The sequence below is a fragment of the Nicotiana tabacum genome, chromosome 1 (assembly GCF_000715075.1).
Source record: "Nicotiana tabacum cultivar K326 chromosome 1, ASM71507v2, whole genome shotgun sequence".
Classification (NCBI taxonomy): domain Eukaryota; kingdom Viridiplantae; phylum Streptophyta; class Magnoliopsida; order Solanales; family Solanaceae; genus Nicotiana; species Nicotiana tabacum.
In genome coordinates, this window is record NC_134080.1 from 142,843,993 (window position 1) to 142,858,476 (window position 14,484).

A 14,484-nucleotide genomic window follows, 5' to 3' on the forward strand; every position below is an offset into this window, starting at 1 on the left:
ATATAATGTGCCATATATGTGAAGTCTTATCTATGCTCGCAATTTAAATTGCTCTTGTGTGCACCTACTATCCTAAATTACAAATCTAACATTGAAATTGGAAATGATGTGAAATGTGGCCTAGTACCAAATATATGACGTGATAGCTGTGGCCCCAAGTGCCTTTGTAAAGACATATGTGTAACCAAAGATTGGAGTGAGATGAATAATGGAAAATGGTAACGTCTCGGGGAGGCGGCTTAGCCGATCGGGCCGTGATTGGATGCCATGATATATACATATGGTGGTAATGTATCGATGATTGAAAATGAAAAGTATGAATGAAATAATGGTAACGTCTCCGGGAGACGACTTAGCCGATCGGGCCGTGATCGGACTCCGCTCAAAGAAGCGGTGGCAAAGTGGATAATGATGCAACAATGTAGGCTGCTCCAATCTAAAATTTCAGAAATTATGTGAAATCCATGTGAACCTCCTTACATTGTTGACATGGTGCTTATTTGAAACTTTGTTGTCTTTATGATTTCCTCTTTACTCTTGTATGAAAGTTCTTTCTAACTAGATGGTGTTTAGTTATATATACTAGCGCTATTCGATGGCACAAACGTCCCTTTTTCCAGAGGCGCTATGTCTTTAAATAGATGTAGGTGTTTCTATAGTAGGCAGTGTTAGTCGCAGCTAGTGCCGCATCATCCTTTCAGCTGACTTGGTGAGCCCCACTTCGTTTCGGGTCCTATTTCATCTGTTTATTATGTACATTGTATTTGAGGTATAGCCGGAACCTCGTTGCCGGCATTTCCATATTAACTCTTCAGTTGTATTTAGAGGATCCGTAGATAGGTTGTGGGTTGTGTCGGCTATTGGAATTAAAGTGGAAATATTGATGTTTGGCAATGATGTGTAAAACTTGTAATATCTTCAAAATTGTGAACGAAGTTGTTAATGGAAATCAAATGGAATCGTTAATGACATGTTTATAGAATTTGATTAATGGTGTATATTTCCTCTTTATTCAAAGACGATTTGGGTAGTATGAAAGCTAACAGGCTTGCTCAGTCGGGTTTACTCAGTTGAGTGCCAGTCGCGCTCCTCCGATTTTGGGGCGTGATACCTTAATTGTGGAGTTAGTGAAGGTGACCCAGGGTCCTGCTTGTGTTTGTTTCACTGATTCTGTTTTAGGGTAGATGCATGAAGGTGCTGTGTCGACCAATCGACCACATGTGTTACACAAAAACTTTTCTCCTTCGTACTGTAGTTGTTGTATATGTGCACCAATTTGAACTACAGTTTGGACTGGCTTGTCTAGTGGTACTTGCACACACAATCTCGCATGCCTTGCTCTATTTGTTGAGCTTGTACAATAATATACACGCAGTAGCTTCCCAATTGAGTTTCCAATTCTTCCAAGCACTATCCCATCATATAACTCTGTGGGTAACTAATGAAGACGAACCTAGACAGCTAGCATACTTCTTTTGCTTAGCTAAGAACAAAATTAGGCTCCCACCTTCGAATAGAGAGGTAGTGACCATTAATAAACCACGGTGCTTGTTATAAAGCTTTTGCCATATTTTCTTACTTGGTAAATTTTACTACATAAAATCCTGATCCTAGATCAACTAATGGAAAGGGTTCGTTTGTTTTCCAAAGGTCTTTGATCTTCGTTTTTAGGTAATAATGGACCACTCTTTTACCTAGGAGCTTGATTATTATAGAGAATTGCCATGGTGAATACATTCATTCTCTGTCCTCATCTATTAGAGAGATGTCCTTGAATTGGGAGGAGAGAGGTTCGTGGGAGGATTCATCCCTTATTGGCTCAGAATAATCAAGCATGTTGATGTTGGAATTATTAGAGTGTCCGTTATAATTTTATGGGAGAGTAATTTATCCTTAAACGAGGTAGAGTTTGAAGTATTTCGGATGGAATTATTAGTTGACATTGAATGATCAATACGTAAATCTGGTGGTTTCGGTGGAATGGATGCATGAGGTATAGTTCAAGTTGTTTCTGGGTTCATTCCTGGGAAATGAATCTAGAGTTTAAGGGTGTGGGAGAGTAGTAAGAAGGAAGAGATTTTTCTCTGTGCTGAAGGGTTGTTGTCATCATTTTTGTAAAATACTTTGATTTTATTCATTATTGGGCCTGAATTAACAGTTGTATAAATGATTGGGGTGCTAGTAAAAGTTGAACTGGGTAGAACTTAATATTTGCATACAAAATGGGTAGATAACATGCCTATGTGACTTGATAATTATTTGCTATATGTGTTTTTCAATTACTATGCACACTATAGAAACCATGTCATTAGAGAAAAGCAGGCGTACATACTGTCTACTAGATAAACAAGTAGAAGATACTGCAATTATGTTTATTGCTATGTGTTATTAGAAATCCTGCCTATAGGATTGGAATTATTTTATTTGACGTTGTTCACCTAGAAAATATGCTCATAGGACTAAGATATGTACTATTTATGCCTATAGGGAATAAATGCTAATAACAACCGTTTTAATTCTACATTGGACAATAGATGTCATGCCTATAGGATTTTAAATTCGATATTGCATCACACTGCCCGCCAAGAAAGCATTCCTATAAGGATAAATCGTTTAAAATCAAGCTCAATTGTCTATCGTTAACAAAACCTGCTCAGGGGATGTCTATTGACGACTTCACCGTCCATTTACACAAACGACTCAACATCATGTTTATAGGACCTACAACATTCTAATGCGTCAGAAATTACAATATTACCTTTATAATACTGGAATCAAGAATCACCTAGCAATCCTGTGTAATGGTTTAATCATTTATAATCCGCAATTGCAATCATCGGCTTGTTATACCAAATACGTCCCTAAAACTATTAGTTGTCTATAAGTGTGAAATGGCACCTTGCATCTGGAACTGCACGTACTTTTGTTCAAAGTCATCTAGAAATCATGTCTATATGTTTAAGGTTCTGAATTCTAAAAGCTTCGAATTGGGATATGTATTTGCGTGCATTTGCTATCTAAGTGTGGGGGTCAATATGAGCCTTTAGTTGCTTTTATAATTCATATAATTTGAGTTCGGTCGGGACCCACAGTTGTGGACCTCGAAGAGTTCCTAACACCTTCTCTTCGATGTAATTTCGAGCTCTTGCCCTCTCTTTTGTGACGTAAACTGGTTAAACCTGAGGTATTTGAAAATAGGTGCCCTTATGCACCTAAAACCCGTTAGGTGGCGACTATCTCTTTTAACACCTTCCTTAAAATAGTTGTCACGTGTCGAAACCCGATTTTGCAAGAAAAAGGGGCACGACATGTACGTAAATAATGCATACCAAGTAAGTATCTAGTCTAACCTCAAAGAAGTAGTGACGGGGGTCGACTTCGACACTTACAATGGGATATAAATAAAATGCCAACGATATAATTTAAACATGGGTTATATAGAAGGGATGTAAGCTCGATATTATGAAGTAAGTAAGCAATTCTTTTATAATTAAGAAATCTCCAAATTTATTTCTCATCATTTAACAATTTATCTCAGGCCAATGAGGCAAAATCATTTATTATAAATTCCAAAGCAATCAATTCAATCATGCGCAAATCATGTTGAGGTCGTACGGCCCGATCAAACATAAATATTTAATCGTGCACTACCGAGGGTCGAACGACACGAACCATAGATGCATCTATTTAACCTGCCGAGGGGTTCGTCAAGCTCCACAACAGAGAAAATACAATTAAAACAACCAAATTCAAGATTTAATAAGGGCAATTATTCAAGAAAATAAAATTCTTACTAAAGGTCAAGAAGAATGAAGTTTAACTTTTTAAAGTTCTTTTACCAACTTTTGATATGATTTAAGCAAATTAGTTAACAAGAAGGTTGCAAAAATTGCAAGTATATGATGATTTGGGTCCTAGACTACCCGGACATAAGCATAATAGTAGCAACGCACGGACTCTCGTCACCTCGTGCATGCCTAGCCCCCACAAATAGAAGCATATATTGAATTATTTCACCTATGGGGTTAATTCCCTCTTACAAGATTAGAAAAGAGACTTACCTTGCTTCGAAGTTCCATAAATGCCTTCAACGCCTCTCTAATACCGCAAATCGATACTCGTCGCTCCAAAACTAGTCAAACAATGTGCAACCAACAAAAATATACTCTAATAATGATAACAATTCAATTTCCAACTCCGTTCGAAGAGCTGATAAAATCACCCTTGGGCTCTCGTGCCCGGATTCCGAATTTTTTTGAAGATAAACATTATCCATCACGTTATGAACTAAAATATATAACTTAGTCCAAATTCCATGTCCATTTTCGTGATCAAAAATCCAAAAATACCAATTTTTAGGTTTTTTTCAAAATCTCAAATTTCTGCAAATGTTCATGCCTAATCCATGTATAAACCTTGTATGTAACTCACAACTAGTAGAAATCACTTACTTCATGCTTAGAGATAAAAATGGTGCTCCAAAATTGTTTCTAGGTCGGCTCCCATGGAGGAAAATGAAATGAAAATGGCTAAACTCCACTTTTTTAAAACCTCACTACCCAGGCGACCTTCTTCGCGATCGCGTGAACACCTTTGCGATCGCAAAGATCAAATGCAGCTGCCCCAAGAATCACTTCTTCCCGAACACGATGACCTGAACGTGATCACGTTTCTCAGCCCCTTCCTCTTTCGTGATTGCTAGCCCCATTATGCGATCGCATAGAACAATTCTCCCCAAACAGGCCAGCCCTACTACTCAGCGCATTCGCTACATCTCCCACACGAATGCGAAAAACTGCCAGCTCGACCTCCGCGAACGTGACACAATATACACGATCGCGTAGAACAAAAATCCACCAGTCTACTTCACCCTTCGTGATGGCAGCCCTACTCTCATGATAGCGGAAGATGAAACCATATGCCTAGAAACCAGCAATCATAAAAACCAAGAAAATGGTCTGAGACCATCCCGAAACACACTGGAGACCCCCCGGACCCTGTCCAATCACACCAACTAGTCCCAAAACATAACACGGACCTACTTGAGGCCTCAAATCACATCAAACAACCTTAATGTCACGAATCACACCCCAATTAGAGCTTAATAAACTTTAGAACTTCAAACTTCCACATTCGATGCCAAAACCTATCAAATCACAGCAGATTGACCTCAAATTTTGCACATAAGTCACATTCTACATTACAGACCTACTACAACTTTCAGAATCGGAACCGACACCGATATAAAAAAATCCAGTCTCGGTCAAAGTTCTCAAAAACCTTCAAATTTCTAACTTTTGCCAAATGACCCCGACATGGCCTACGGACCTCCAAATCCACATCCGGACGCGCTCCCAATACTAGAATCACCATACGAAACTATTCCTAGACTCGGAATCCCAAACGGACATCGATAATATTGAAATACACTTCAACCCAAATTTATGAAATTCTTCCAAAAGGCCACATTTCCCCAATAGGTCTCGAAACACTCCCGGGTCATCTAAACCCCGATCCAGACATATGCCCATGTCCAAAATCATCATACAAACTTGTTGGAACCTTCAAATCCTGATTCCAAAGTCGTTTACTCAAAAATCATATTTTAGTCAGTTCTTCTAACTTAAAGCTTCCGAAATAAGAATTTTCTCTCCAAATCAGCTCCGAACTTACCGAAATTCAATTCCGACCATGCATACAAGTCACAATACCTGGAGTGAATATGTTTATGGCCTCAAACTACCAAATGACATTCTAGAGCTCAAAACGAACGGTCGAGTCGTAACATTCTCTCCTACATAAACATACATTCATCCTCGAACGTGCTAAGAACTGCTCTGGAGTTGTCTTAAATTACTGTTTAACACCTCATGCACCTACACATACTACTACAACTTAGTTGAGCACATTAGCCCGAGCAAATCTGAAGATTATCTCATTTATTTAGTCAAACTAGCCTTAGAGCCAAATTCCAACATCTAAACTCCTCTACCAGGTCTGTTTCCAACATACGTACACCATATCCATCGCCATACGATATACCAATACATGATTGTATATTGTTACTGAATTCACACCATGAACCACATTATTCACTTGATCATAATAACATCCTATAATAATAGCCGATATTCCACGAATATGATGTTGACAATACCTCAAGGAACATATAAGCCCTGCTCCAACTCTTGCAATGTTGTCACGACGGAAGAGGTGTGTAAAAATCCATATCAATTGCTGAGCCAAAAAATCATTGAGTTTATCATCATAAAAAGAACCATTACCTCATTATGAACCAAATAAAGATATTTTATTTGAAATATGCATCATATAATCCGATCGCACTGATCCTTGGTCCAATAATCTCGACTCACCAAGTATAAGTTGTTCAGTGTAACGACCCACCCGGTCGTTTTGAGCTTTTGCACTTCGCTCGCCAGTTATCAAGCATGACTAGCCCCGTGTGATGTATTATGACTTATGTAAATCATCGGTTTTGATTTTCAAGGTAATCAGAATGGATTTGGAAGAACAGTTCTCAGTTTGAAGCTTAAAATTTGAAAGGTTTGTCCAAGTTTTAACTTGTCAGTATATGATCTCGAATTGGAATTTTGATGATTTGGTTAGCTCCATTAGGTGATTTTGGAATTGGGAGCGTGATCAGAGTGTATTTTGGAGGTCCGGAGTAGGTTTAGGCTTAAATTAGCAAAATTGAAATTTTGGCATTTTTCGGTTGATAGATGAGATTTTGATATAGGGGTCGGATTGGAATTTCGAATAGGTTCTTCGTGCCATTTGTGATGTGTGTGCAAAATTTCAGGTCATTTGGACGAGGTTTGATAGACGTTTTGATTGAATTCAAAATTCAGATGTTTTGGAATTCTTATGCTTGAACCCGAGGGCGATTCGATGTTTTGATGTTGTTTTGAGAGTTCTGAAGGTTGGAACAAGTTTGAATGATGTTATGGGATGTGTTGGCATGTTTGGTTGAAGTCCCGAGGGCCTCGGGTGAGTTTCGGGGTGGTTTCGGACCATTCATAGGCCATTTCTAGTTGCTGATTTTTGGCTTCAAGGGTGTACAATGTGTTAGCATGGATCTGACCGCATTAGCATAGATAAAATATGGAAAAATGGAGTTGTGCTATGCGATAGCATAGAGTAAAATCTCTGCTGCACTGACCCAATTTTGGAAGCTTATATCTCACAATCTATAAGGAATTTGGAGATGATCCAAAAACGAAAGTTATAGTTCTTGGTGTCTAGTTTTCAGAAAGTTAAACCAATTATAATTTGGGGTTTTGTACAAAAAGTTATGACCGTTATACTAGAGACTATCCGGAAGAGTTGGAGAAGGTTGTTGGAAAAATTTGTTTGACGCGGTCGCGGGGGAATGGCCGCGATCGCATAAGGTAAAAGAAGGGCTGGAAAATTTTGTGCTTTTCTATCGTATTAGTTTTCCACGATATCATAGGGTAAATGCCTGGGTACATTATAAAGTACTCTATTTCAAGGATTTCGGCCATTTTTGCATTTTTGGAGCTTTGGAGCTCGGATTGAGGCGATTTCTGAAGGGATTTTTAGAGGCTTGATTGGGGTAAGTGTTCTTTACTAAAATATGGTTAAATGTCATGATTATGTCTTGATTCTTATCATTTAATTTGGGAATTTTGGGTGAAAATTGGGAAAAATGGAAGAAGGTTTGGAGAGTTGATTTTGGGGATTTGGATAGCCATTTGATGTAGTATTTTGGTGAATTTGATATAGGTAGACTCGTGAGCTAATAGGTTTTCCAGTTTTGTGATTTTTTTCGATTCCCGAGACATGGGCCTGGGGGCCGAGTTTGAGCCAATTTCGGGATTTTTTGAGTTAATTTGATTATTTTCGCTTGGGCTTTGTTCCTTTAGCGTATATTGATGATAATATACTGATTTTGGTTAGATCTAGAGCATTTAGAGGCCGATTCGAGACGCAAAGGCATCGTGGGCTAGAGTTTGGACTTGATAGAGGTAAGAAATGATTGTAAATGTCTGTCCTGAGGGTATGAAACCCCGGACTTCAAGCGTTGTGCTACTTTGAGGTTACACACATGCTAGATGACGAGCGTGGGGTAATGCACCGATAGGGATTATGACATAGTCCGTCCGGTATGACTGTTAAGTCGCGTATTTGATTGTAAGCAGTTTGATATCATTGTATTTGGAAATTATTACCATGTTTTGGGTTGAATGCCATATTTGGGCTTCGTGCCAATTGTTTTGGACCCTTAGAGGATTTTTACTATTATTCCTCACTATTTTTACTTCATTTTTGTACTCAGTCATGATGTATTTTACTGTTTTCATAACTCAGAAATATTTACCCCGTTTTAATATTAAAAATGATATTTTGGGCTGAGCATCATATTTTTACTGTTGCCCGAGTGGCATGAGATATTTTTGACTGAGTAAGCCTGAGGGCCTGTGTTGTGAGGAGATTGTGGGATAGGGCTGTGTTCCATAGTAGTGTGGTACTGATTTATGATTATGAGGCCAAAGGGCCTGATTTGTTACGCCACGAGGTGGCTTGATATGAGGCCGATAGCCTGTTTGATTATGCCACGAGATGGCTTGTTATTGCGCTTGGGCCGTAAGGGGCTCCTTTCGGAGTTTGTACACTCCCACTGAGCGCAGGTACCTAGTGTGAGTGATATATTGTAGCCCGAGGGTTGTTGTTGTTTCATATTGATGCCCGAGGGGCTGCTCTTGATCCATGTTTGCCCGAGAGGCTGATTACAAGTGATTGTGAGGTATCCCGAGGGGCTGGTTCTGTTGATATTATTCCCGAGGGGTGGTTTATTGTACATATTTTGCCCAAGGGGCTGTTTACATTTCTATCATTTTTACTCAGTATTTTTATCACTCGTTTGAAACTATTGAAAGTTGTGTAAAAAGGGTTTTACTGAAACTGAGCTTTATTTACGTAGAAAACAATTTTCATACTATTTTGGAAAGGTACTGCATTTGTTGTAGCGTTATGCTGTGTTTTATGTGTTTTCTTACTGCTCAGCTTCCACTTACCTTTATTACTTACTAAGTTGGCGTACTCACATTACTCTCTACACCTTGTATGCTTATTCAGGTAGTTCAGAACCCAGTAGCAGATGTTGATTGCTTTGTGGCAGAGTCATTAGAATTAGCAAGGTAGCTGCCCGACATTCACAACACTACTCTTCTCCCTCTTGTTTTCCTTAGACTGTATTTAGTACATTTTCAGAACTTTCATTATAGTTAGACCTTAGTAGATGATCTTGACTTGTGACACCCCCGATGTCGGGCTTATGTATATATTATGCATTGTTCATTTAGACTTTCATTATGAAATATTTGATTAATTAAAGACTTAAAAATGACTTTTGTTGATTAATGGTTAATTCGGGAGTTGTATCGGTTGGCCTGGTTTCAGGATAGGCGCCATCACGACCGGGTTGATTTTAGGGTTCTGACCAGTTGGTATCAGAGCCTAGGTTACATATGTCTCACGAGTCCTGAGTAGGTTTAGTAGAGTCTCGCGGATCGGTGCGGAGACATCTGTACTTATCCTTGGGAGGCTGCAGAACCTTTAGGAAAAACTTCACATTCTTGAATTGTTATCATGCATCCTTGATTCAGCTTGAAATATAACTCTTTAAATTCCTTCCATAAGTTTGTATGCGCGCATGAGCGCCCGGTATCAGCTATGCATTGACGTCTTGTGATTTCCTCATCGAGGGGTGAGATCTGATCTCTGTGTGTTGATATTGGGCCAGTCTGGAGGACTCGAGGCCAGATTTTGCTTATAGCTTGAGCTCTGAGGCATTGATCTTGTAAGCATGTGCTTTTGGATCTATATGTCCGATAATGTCCCTATTAGTGGGAGTGATGACTGGATAATTACGTGATGAGTGTGATGTGACTGCGAGATGTATTCATATGAATTGAATGAGACGATAAAGGTCTGCCTGAGGACAGAAAGAACTATTTGTTGCTTGATTTCCATCTTGATTTGATGTATAGCCCCGAGTTGTGGAAGTGTGAAGAATCTTTTCATGTTTTTTGATTGATAGGTGAGATTTTGATATAGGGGCCAGAATGGAATTCCGAAAGTTGGAGTAGCTCCGTCGTATCATTTGTGACGTGTGTGCAAAATTTCAGGTCATTCAGACGAGGTTTGATAGACTTTTTGATCTAATTCGGAATACAGAAGTTTTGGAATTCTTATGGTTGAATCCGATGGTGATTCGATGTTTTGATGTTGGTTTGAGAGTTCTGAAGGTTGGAACAAGTTTGAATGATGTTATGGGATGTGTTGGCATGTTTGGTTGAGGTATCGAGGGCCTCAGGTGAGTTTCGGGGTGGTTTCGGACCATTTCTAGTTGCTGGTATTTGGCTTCAGGGGTGTACAGTGCGTTACCATGGATCAGACCGCGTTAGCATAGAGAAAATTTGGAAAAATGGAGTTGCGCTATGCAATCGCGTAAGTCTTCCCGCGATCGCATAGAGTAAAATCTCTGCTGCACTGACCCGACTTTGGAAGCTTATATCTCACAATCTATAAGGAATTTGAAGATGATCCAAAAATACAAGTTATAGCCCTTGATGTCTAGTTTTCAGAAAATTAAACCAACTATAATTTGGAGATATGTACAAAAGGTTATGACCATTATACTAGAGGTTGTCCGGAAGAGTTGGAGAAGGCTGTTGGAAAAGTTTGTTCTACATGATCGCGAAGGAGTGGCCTCGATTGCATAAGGTAAAAGAAGGGCTGGAAAATATTTTGCTTTTCTATCGCATTAGTTTGTCCGTGATAGCATAGGGTAAATGCCTGGGCATGTTATAAAGTGCTCTATTTCGAGCATTTCGTCCATTTTTGCATTTTTGGAGCTATAGAGTTCAGATTGAGGTGATTTTTGAAGGGATTTTCAGAAGATTGATTGGGGTAAGTGTTCTTCACTCATATTTGGTTAAAGCTCATGATTATGTCTTGATTCTTATAATTTAATTTGGGAATTCGGGGTGAAAATTGGGAAAATGGAAGAAGGTTTGGAGAGTTGATTTAGGGAATTTGGATGGCCATTTGATGTCGGATTTTGGTGAATTTGATATGGGTAGACTCATGAGCTAATGGGCTTTCTAGTTTTGTAATTTTTTTGGATTCCAAGACATGGTCTTGAGGGCCGGGTTTGAGCCAATTTCGGGATTTTTGAGTTAATTTGATTATTTTCGCTTGGGCTTTATTCCTTTAGCATTTATTGATGATAATATACTGATTTTGGTTTGATTTGGAGCATTTGGAGGCCGATTCGAGAGGTAAAGTCATTGCGGGATAGAGTTTGGACCTGATAAAGGTAAGTAATGATTGTAAATGTCTGTCCTGAGGGTATTAAACCCCGGACTTCATAGCGTTGTGCTACTTTGAGCTGACACACATGCTAGATGACAAGGGTGAGGTCGTGCACCGATGCGTATTGTAACTTAGTCCGTCCCGTATGACTGCTAAGTCGCGTATTTGATTGTAAACTAATTGATATCATCGTGTTTGGAAATTATTATCATGTTTTGGGCTGAATGCAAAATTTGGACTTCGTGCCAATTGTTTTGGATCCTTAGGGGATTTTTACTACTATTCCTTAGTGTTTTTACTTCATATTTGTACTCAGTCATGCTGTATTCTACTGTTTTCATAACTCAGCCATATTTAACCCGTTTTGATATTTTAAATGATATTTTGGGCTGAGCATCATGTTTTACTGTTGCTCGAGTGGCATGAGAGATATCTGACTAAGTGAGGTCGAGGGCCTATGTTGTGAGGATATTATGGGATCGTGTTGCGCTTTGCGGCAGTGTGGTATTGATTTATGATTATGAGGCCGAGGGCCTGATTTGTTACGTCACGAGGCGGCTAGATATGAGGTCGAAAACCTGTTTGATTATGCCACAAGATGGCTTGTTATTGCGCTTGGGCCGAAGAGACCCCTCATGGAGTCTGTACACCCCCAGTGAGCGCGGGTACCCAGTGTGACTGATATGTTGTAGCCCGAGGGGCTGTTGTTGTTTCATATTGATGCTCGAAGGGCCGTTCATGATCCATGTTACCCTAGGGGCTGATTACGAGTGATTGTGAGGTAGCCCGAAGGGCTGGTTCTGTTGATATTATGCTCGAGGGGCTGTTTACATTTCTATCGTTTTTACTCACTATTTTTATCACTCGTTTGAATCTATTGAAAGTTGTGAAAAAAGGGTTTTACTAAAACTGAACTTGATTTACGTAGAAAATGATTTTCGTACTATTTTGGAAAGATACTGCATTTACTGTAGCGTTACGCTATGTTTTACATTTTTTCTTACTACTTAGCTTTCATTTACCATTATTACTTACTGAGTTGGCATACTCACATTACTCCCTGCACCTTGTGTGTAGATTCAGGTAGTTCTAAACCTGGTAGCGGGTGTTGATTGCTCAGTGGCAGAGTCATTAGAGTTAGCAAGGTAGCTGTCCGACGTTCGCAGCACTGCTCTTCTCCCTCTTGTTTTCCTTAGACTGTATTTAGTATATTTACATAACTTTCATTATAGTCAGACCTTAGTAGATGCTCTTGACTTGTGACACCCCCGATGTCGGGCTTGGATATATATTCCGCACTGTTCATTTAGACTTTCATTATGAAATATTTGATTAATTAAAGACTTAAAAATGACTTTTGTTGATTAATGATTAATTCGGGAGTTGTGTCGGCTGGCCTAGTTTCACGATAGGCGTCATCACGACCGGGTCGATTTTAGGGTCGTGACATTCAGGAAATAAGCCATCCCAAACACTGCCAAAAGTCTCATATGATGCCATAATGTGATAACAAGCTAAAAACTCGAATGTGATACATGAGGAAAAATGAACTCTGGAAAGAACTACTCTACCCACACAACTAATTAAACAAACGAAAAGATGTTATGAACCTTCCTTAGAAATGAGAAACAAAACACACAAGAATAGTGTTGATACCCAATTTTTTTCCTCATATATTTTTAAATATTCATAAATACTTTCAAAATATTGTACATGCATTTATTTTTTACAAATTTTCTATTATTTCTAAAGGCATTAAATCAATTTATTTCTGCATTTTTAATTATATAAATATTCAATAATTATTCCTCATATTACTTTACGATGATTTAATCATCTAAATTCATCATTTATGCTCATATAAGTGTTCAAATATGTTATTTGCATTTTTACAATTACATTTGCATTTTTAAGACTATAATTGCATATTTTGCAAAAATAACCCATAGATATACATAACTACATTATCAATATAGAAAATAACTTTTTATATTTTTATAATATTAAGTAATTATTTTATATAAACTTCATGCATAAAAATAATTTTATCACTTAATTAACTATTTTTACAAATTTTTCTTACTAATTAATTGGGTATTTAACAAATAGCCCTTTTAATTCCGTTTTAATTAAATTATAGCAGCCCATTATTTTAAAATACCAGCCCAAAATCCCCAAGCCCAACTCTGCTCCTACCCAACCTAAAGACCTTGCCTAATCGTGACCGTTGATCTCTAAGATCAATGATCCACGTCATTTCTTACCATTTTTAATTCTAAGCCTAACCCTAACCCCTATTTTCCCCTCTCTTCCACCGTTATCACTTTCCCTAACCTCTCTATTCTCTCTCAAACACCCCCTAAAATCTAGATGCTGCCACTTGTAAAACTCTCCGACCATGGGGTTTTTGTGTATTTTCCGGCCCTTGCCGGCCTGTTACATCTTCTGGTTGTTCAATTTCATTGATTTATGATAAGAGATTCTACCGGGTTTTGTCGAAATCTATCTCACAGGCCTGTCCTTGTCCATTCTCGTTTGTGAGTATTGTTTCTTGCTTATTTTTTGGTTTGAATCTATGGTTTCGGACCGAGTTTCTTTCATCTCTACTATTTTCGAAAACCCTAGTCTTATAACTACTTCGGTCTGTCCAAATCCTTGTAGATTTGGATGGTTTTAAGTGCTATTTGATATTTTTCCTCAAACATGTTATACTTTTGTTATTACTATTCCGATTTCAGTGCTTCTCTAAAATTAAGGTTTTCGTCCCAAGTTTCTTCAAAAGGTTTTCTTTTTCAAGCTTTCAAGTGTTTAATGTGATTATCCTTTACTCGTTTGGTTAATTTTGTGTATTTTATTTAAACCCTAGGTCTTGTTCTATTATTTCACTAATTTCTTCAATTGTCACAACCCCAAATACCCGATTGTGGTGGCGCCTATCACATTACTAGGCAACCCATCCCAAACATTAATCATCGCCCTTTTTCTTTAATAAAACCATTTTCTAACATGGGTTAAATCTAAATATTTCAAAAGAAACGTATAAAACAACTAAAAATGTGCGGAAATCAATAAAACGGTAAACCAACACAGCCCAAAACATCTGGTGTCACGAGTCTAGAGCCTCTA